This window comes from Eufriesea mexicana, unplaced genomic scaffold (genome assembly GCF_001483705.2).
Source record: "Eufriesea mexicana isolate 0111107269 unplaced genomic scaffold, ASM148370v2 scaffold14589, whole genome shotgun sequence".
NCBI lineage: Eukaryota > Metazoa > Arthropoda > Insecta > Hymenoptera > Apidae > Eufriesea > Eufriesea mexicana.
Genome location: NW_016922043.1, coordinates 59,586 through 65,585, shown reverse-complemented (window position 1 = coordinate 65,585; position 6,000 = coordinate 59,586). Strand labels below are relative to the sequence as shown.

Below are 6,000 nucleotides of genomic sequence, written 5' to 3'. Positions count from 1 at the left end.
TTCCCTTTATTTTTACCGCGATAACGTCGCGACCGTGCTGCCCTCTGGACGAATTCGTGGCCCAATATCCTACAGAGTTTCTAAAGAAGAGGATGTACTTCTTGAATGGAGAACGCCATTTTTACGTCGATTTACTGTACATGGAAAAAGCACATAGCGGTACACTGTGTTACCACGAAATTGTTCGTAGAACAAAAATGTATACAAATGTAATAAAAATATGCACACTGTTGTGATATGTACACTCACAGAATTCCATACAAATTAAAAAATATTTGAAACCATTTTTAATGAATTTTCTCATTTTTAATGGAGTTTCCATGTGTCGATGCAGTATGACAAATTATCTACAATAAATATTTAAAAATATTTTTTAATTAATTTTATTGTTTTTAATGGAGCTATTGTGTGCTGATGGAATATGATACATTATACACTGCAACAATTTTTTTTTCTTTTTCGTGGAATATCAGTTTAAGCAACTGAAATTAATGATCGAATTGTCAATGCTTTCTTCGTTTCTTTTTAAATGTAACTTTATAATAGTACACGATATAACAAAACCTTTCATACAAAGATATTTCATTTTTAATGCTCCATCATCTTATCGTCCACAAAAAAAATTTTGCTCTACTCTGATTAGGTGAATTTTCCTGTAATATTGTGTGCCAATCAATATCTTCTTACTCAATATAAGTTTTGTATCATCTTCATAGGTTCTTAGCTAATTATACCTCGGTATTGTTGCTTTCTATTTTTTAACGCTAAATCTATCAAAAATTGATGTATTCCTATTTCTAGTAGTAATATATCAAATAAAAACTATATTTTTTACAGTTAAATGCAAGCAATAATAAATAAATAAAACAGTCTTTGAAAATTTTTCATAATAAACTGTACACATCTGAAAAATAATAGGTATATAGTACATTTTCCAAAAACATATTCCTTGCAGACGAAACAAATTTTGATGATGTTAGTATCCTTATAGTATTCTAACAGGCTATGTGTGACTATTACGACAAACGCAATAAAAAGGCAAATGGATATTTAAAATTTGATTATACAGAAGCGGAATAAATAAATAAAATAGTTTTTGAAAGATTTTGATAGTAAACTGTATACATCTGAAAAATAATAAGTATATAGTACATTTTCCAAAAACATATTCCTTGCAGATGAAACAGATTTTGATGATGTTACTGTCCTTATAGTATTCTAGCAGACTATGTACGACTATCAGAACAAATGCAATAAAAATGAAAATGGATGTCTGAAATTTGATTATACAGAAGCAGAATCAGAAAGCAGAATTAGAAGCAGAGTTAGAAGCAGAATGGAAAGTATAAAAACGATCGAAGACAGTAGATTTAACACCAACAAGTTCGCACACAGCCAATTGCAAACGTAAGATTACGTCTCTTCGAAGACTATAGCCAGTTATGGCTACCGTAAAATTACGTCGCCTTGCAAATTGTAGCTGCTTGCATCTGACGTCAGATTACGTCCTTTCAAAAATTACAGCCAATTGCGTTCGAGGTATTATTACGCCGTTTCTCGAACTATAGTTAGCCGCCACTGACATAAAATTACGTCATTTTGTAAATTAGCAGGAAGGTGAAGGAAAGTAGTACGAAGCAATAAACAAATTTAAACACTTCATTAAGCGCCTGTAAAATAACCTGCAATTTCCTTCTTTTAGTCTGCATTAGCAGTTATTAACATAATACCTTAAAACGAATTCTATAATTCGTACGTTTTCGCCAATAATAAAAGTCAACGGAAACCAGCTTTAATATTCCAGCATTTTGCTCGTGTTAAATTTACCTAGAACCTTGGTCCGAATCTAAAAAGGATGTTAGTTGCTCCAACGCTCATTGTTAATGGCGGATCCGCAGTAAACGACAGAAGAAAAAGATATTGTTTCATCCAATCGTGTGCATTGCGATTATTCCAGCTCTTTTCAAATACATAAAATAACCTAACCTAACCTAACAACAACATTCCCTAATTTTTCATTAAAAATTCAACGTTAATTCTTTGGTTCCTCCATTTTGAAATTTCTTTCCTGCTACACGCATGATTGACTTTTAATGGCGGATCCACAATGAAGAGCGACAGAAGATAATTGAAAAAGATATTGCCTCATCCAATCGCGTGCATTGCGATTATTCCAACTCTTTCCAAATACATAAAATAACCTAACCTAAACTAAAAATAACATTCCCCAATTTTTCATTAAAAATTCAACGTTAATTCTTTGGTTTCTCCATTTTGAAATTTCTTTCCTGCTACACGCATGATTGACTTTTAATGGCGGATCCACAATGAAGAGCGACAGAAGATAATTGAAAAAGATATTGCCTCATCCAATCGCGTGCATTGCGATTATTCCAGCTCTTTTCAAATACATAAAATAATCTAATCTAACCTAACACTAACATTCCCCAAATTTTCATTAAAAATTCTCAAAGAAATCGCAATTATGATTGCCACTAATCCGGGGAATTTTTGTCAAGATTCCTCCTCTATTTTCTCATTCGATTTAGATTTTAGAGATACTAAAATATAAATTATAAGCGAATTTCAAAACATCTGAAAGAACCGTGGAAAAATGTAGGTATATTTTATCTGGTTTCTTTTCACAGGTTTACCCTGGTCGAGGAAGGACTTGCCAACACTAGCCGCAACTATGAGAGCAAATGGACTTAAAATTTCGCGGCAGAAATCATCTCGACACAGTTACTCGCACATGTAGAGCCAAAGAATCGGAAGCTTATTCGTGGCACATTTGCAAGCGGCCGCAGAGCAGAACGGTTCGAACGCCAGGAATCTGTCCTCGAGAAATACCAGGTCGACGATTCGCCATTCTTCACCGACAGGGAAACGACGAGCAGAAAAAGGGGAAGGAGAGAAAGAGCCCGAGCAAGCGAAGGAAGAAGAAAAAAAGGGGGCGAAATTACGAAGCGGAGGCAGGAAACAAAGGGGGAGAAATTTGATTCATCCCGCTCGACCTGGCTGTACAAAAGGCCAGACACACACGGATATAAACAGCCTCCAGCCGGCACAGACGACGGTAATCGTCGTTAACACCTGCAATTAACTTTGACGTGGCCGGAATGTGGGACACGCGACCCAAATACCCTGGCCACCGGGGGAAAAAAACCAGCAATTTCTTTCCCTTTTTTTTCCCTAGAACCGGGATTTTCTCCGCCGCCCACCGCCCCCTATCTCCACAAAAGAAACCTCCGCTGATACGAGTGCAAAAATGTACACGGAAAGCACAAAGTGCGGTGCAGGAATTCGTTGCTCTTTCAACCGGTTCCATTCACAGGTGTTCTTAATTGTTTTCGATGTCTGGAAAAGTAAAGATTTTCGAGTATGAATAAAATCGATTTCGGATGAGATCCTTGCTTTTGACTTTCCGTAAGCATCGCGAACTTTCTGATCGTAACAGCCATTTTTGTTGTAGAAACGATTAAATTTCCGTGGTCCGGGTCCGACATCTTATGCCGACTAGTTCATGGTCTAGTTGAAGATGCTGCTTAAAGATTGATTCTATTTTCATATGTTTTTAATCGATGACATGTTTATACTGACACATTTTTGCGAAATTAAATCGAGTGAAACAGGATATCGAGTTAATTTTTATCTTATATTGTTATTATAATAACGAAATATTATTATTTTCATTTGTTATATCGATAAATAGGGTATATCAAAGTTTCCTATATTTTCTGTAACTTGTAATTGGATATTTACCCTTTTGCTATAATATATGTAATATAGTATAGTATATATAGTATATAAGGTATATGTAATATAGTATAGTATTTGTTTATTTACTGCGTGATTTTATTATAGCACGTTTAATTTACAAGCAAATGGTATATATTTAGTAATAACTGAAGTGAAATCGTGAACCACAATTTAGAATGTCAATTTAAGGTTATGTCACTTGTCCACGTAACGTTTAACTTGGTTATTCGGATCTGACAGTGTATATAGGTAAGTTGACAACGTTATAAGTTATTATATATATATAAGGACAAAGAATTCTTTACCATTATTTGGAAAAGGAGACTTCTTTAGGACTTTTATTATTTTTCTAAATTTTAAAGAATTTTAGATCTTAAAAATTCTCACAAGGGTGTCGTTAAAACTGTACGAACAAAGTATATAAAGACAAGGCAATGAAGAAAAGAATTTTTGTTTTTCTTTCCCCTAGACTGAAGAACTTTTTCTAGTAATATTCTATTCTAGAATAGCTTATCGTAAAAAATAACATTTCTTACTTTTTCTATTTTATAATCAACTGCGTGTATCAACAATTCCGAAGTTCATTTAGTCCCATCATCGTGCCAGACTTTTCACCAGACCGTTTCTAGGGAGTCGAAGTTCGATGCTGCCTCACCGTCACGGTATCCGCCGTGGCGTGGCTCTTCCTCGATTTCATCGCGCGTTAATGAGCGCACGCACGTTTCAATAGCCGTCGTGTCGCGGTCGAGTATCGGTGGAACGCTCGCGCGACGGTTTTAAAAAAAAAAGGGCGACGAGCCGTGGCAGACGCGGTGAATAAGTTTCAAACGGCTGTGTCTTGCAGCATAATGACGTCTGCTCGCGACTTTAGCCGAATCGTTCGAGCAAACGACGCGTGAGATTCGAGGAACGAAGGACTCGTTCTTCGTCGAACCACTGTTGCAACGGTTGATCCTGTGCTGCCGTGACGGCATCCATGCTGCGTTGTTTAACATGTGCCGCGGCGCGTCGCTTTTGCGCCGCTCTGTCAGTTCACGCCACGTGTACCGAGCACGGTGCACGTTGCTATTTGTTTTGTATGCGTCGGTACATCAGTGACTCGAATAGGAAACTCGGTATGCAACGGAAATGATACACGTTAGAAGAAACGTGTTAAAGATTTATCTCCGAATGGACTTGGGATTCACGGAATTTGGACAATTCGAGGAGTAGCACGATCGAGTACAATTACAGTTGAGTATAAATTTCGACAATAAACTACGTACAAAGATAAACGATAGATTTGAAATAATAAGCTTAGCAGTGGATTGGATACATAACCTAATACTCGACACGATGTTACTGTTAAGATCAGATTGCCTTGAAAATTAAATTAAGCAAACCTAACCTAAATCTAAATATAGTAATTACATACTTGATTTCGCAGTTAACCTAAACCTGTTCCAAACCTAACGACTGAGCGCTAAATTTGTAAGTTAATCTAGACATAACCTATGTTTGATAACTGAATATTTCAAGAAGATTGGAATCTAACCTCAGTCTAGTGATCGAAACATTTATCCCAGTAAGGAAATCCATTACCTTAATTACTAAAGATAATTACTTTAGTCGATTTATTATTAATTTATTTTCGTCCGATTTATTTATTTTTCTCTTTTTTTAGCGTTATCTTTGGAGAAAATATTCGCTCAAAAATTACGTATCCTTGTGGAGAAGTTTTGACTCTCTTTTGGAACAGCCTGTAGAGAACGAGCTAAAGATAGACACAGCAGAGGGAACAGCAGGAACCGAGTGCTCGCGCCTTGTAATTTCTGCCTCCTATTTGGTCGACAGTTTCTCTGGCCACTGAGATTCGATCGATTCTACGCTTATTCGCGCATCTCCAATTAATCGGCTGCCATTAAATCCTAATTAATATCGATCAAATATTAAACAACTGATTACATTATTAGTTATACAAAATTTTATTTCTTCGTTATGAAAGAAATTCTCTGCTAGGACAAAATACCGTTTTTAAATTATGATCTCGATTAATTTGATGGACGAAGAAATAAAAACACGATTCGCTATATCAACCTGATGTTACGAGTCACGTACAGGATTAGTCTGTTTTTCATTGAAACGAATTGAAAAAAAATCAATGCAGTGATTCATCTGACAAACCGGTTTTCCACGGATAGTAATTAGCGGTGATCTGCGTGAAAAGATAATATCAGAAAACGATGTCGATTTCCTGGGAAG

General features: G+C 35.9%; 1 protein-coding gene and 1 long non-coding RNA gene across 14 annotated transcripts in view; one reads left to right on the top strand and one right to left on the bottom strand.

Annotated features, from left to right (window-relative positions):
- trol (terribly reduced optic lobes) overlaps positions 1 to 6,000 on the bottom strand; it is a 251,055-nt gene that overhangs the window by 212,122 nt on the left and 32,933 nt on the right. The window lies entirely within an intron of this gene.
- On the top strand, positions 4,859 to 5,650 carry LOC108553990 (uncharacterized). The gene is made up of 3 exons (XR_001890675.1): positions 4,859 to 4,991; positions 5,186 to 5,323; positions 5,423 to 5,650. It is a non-coding gene; the product is annotated as an uncharacterized LOC108553990 (long non-coding RNA).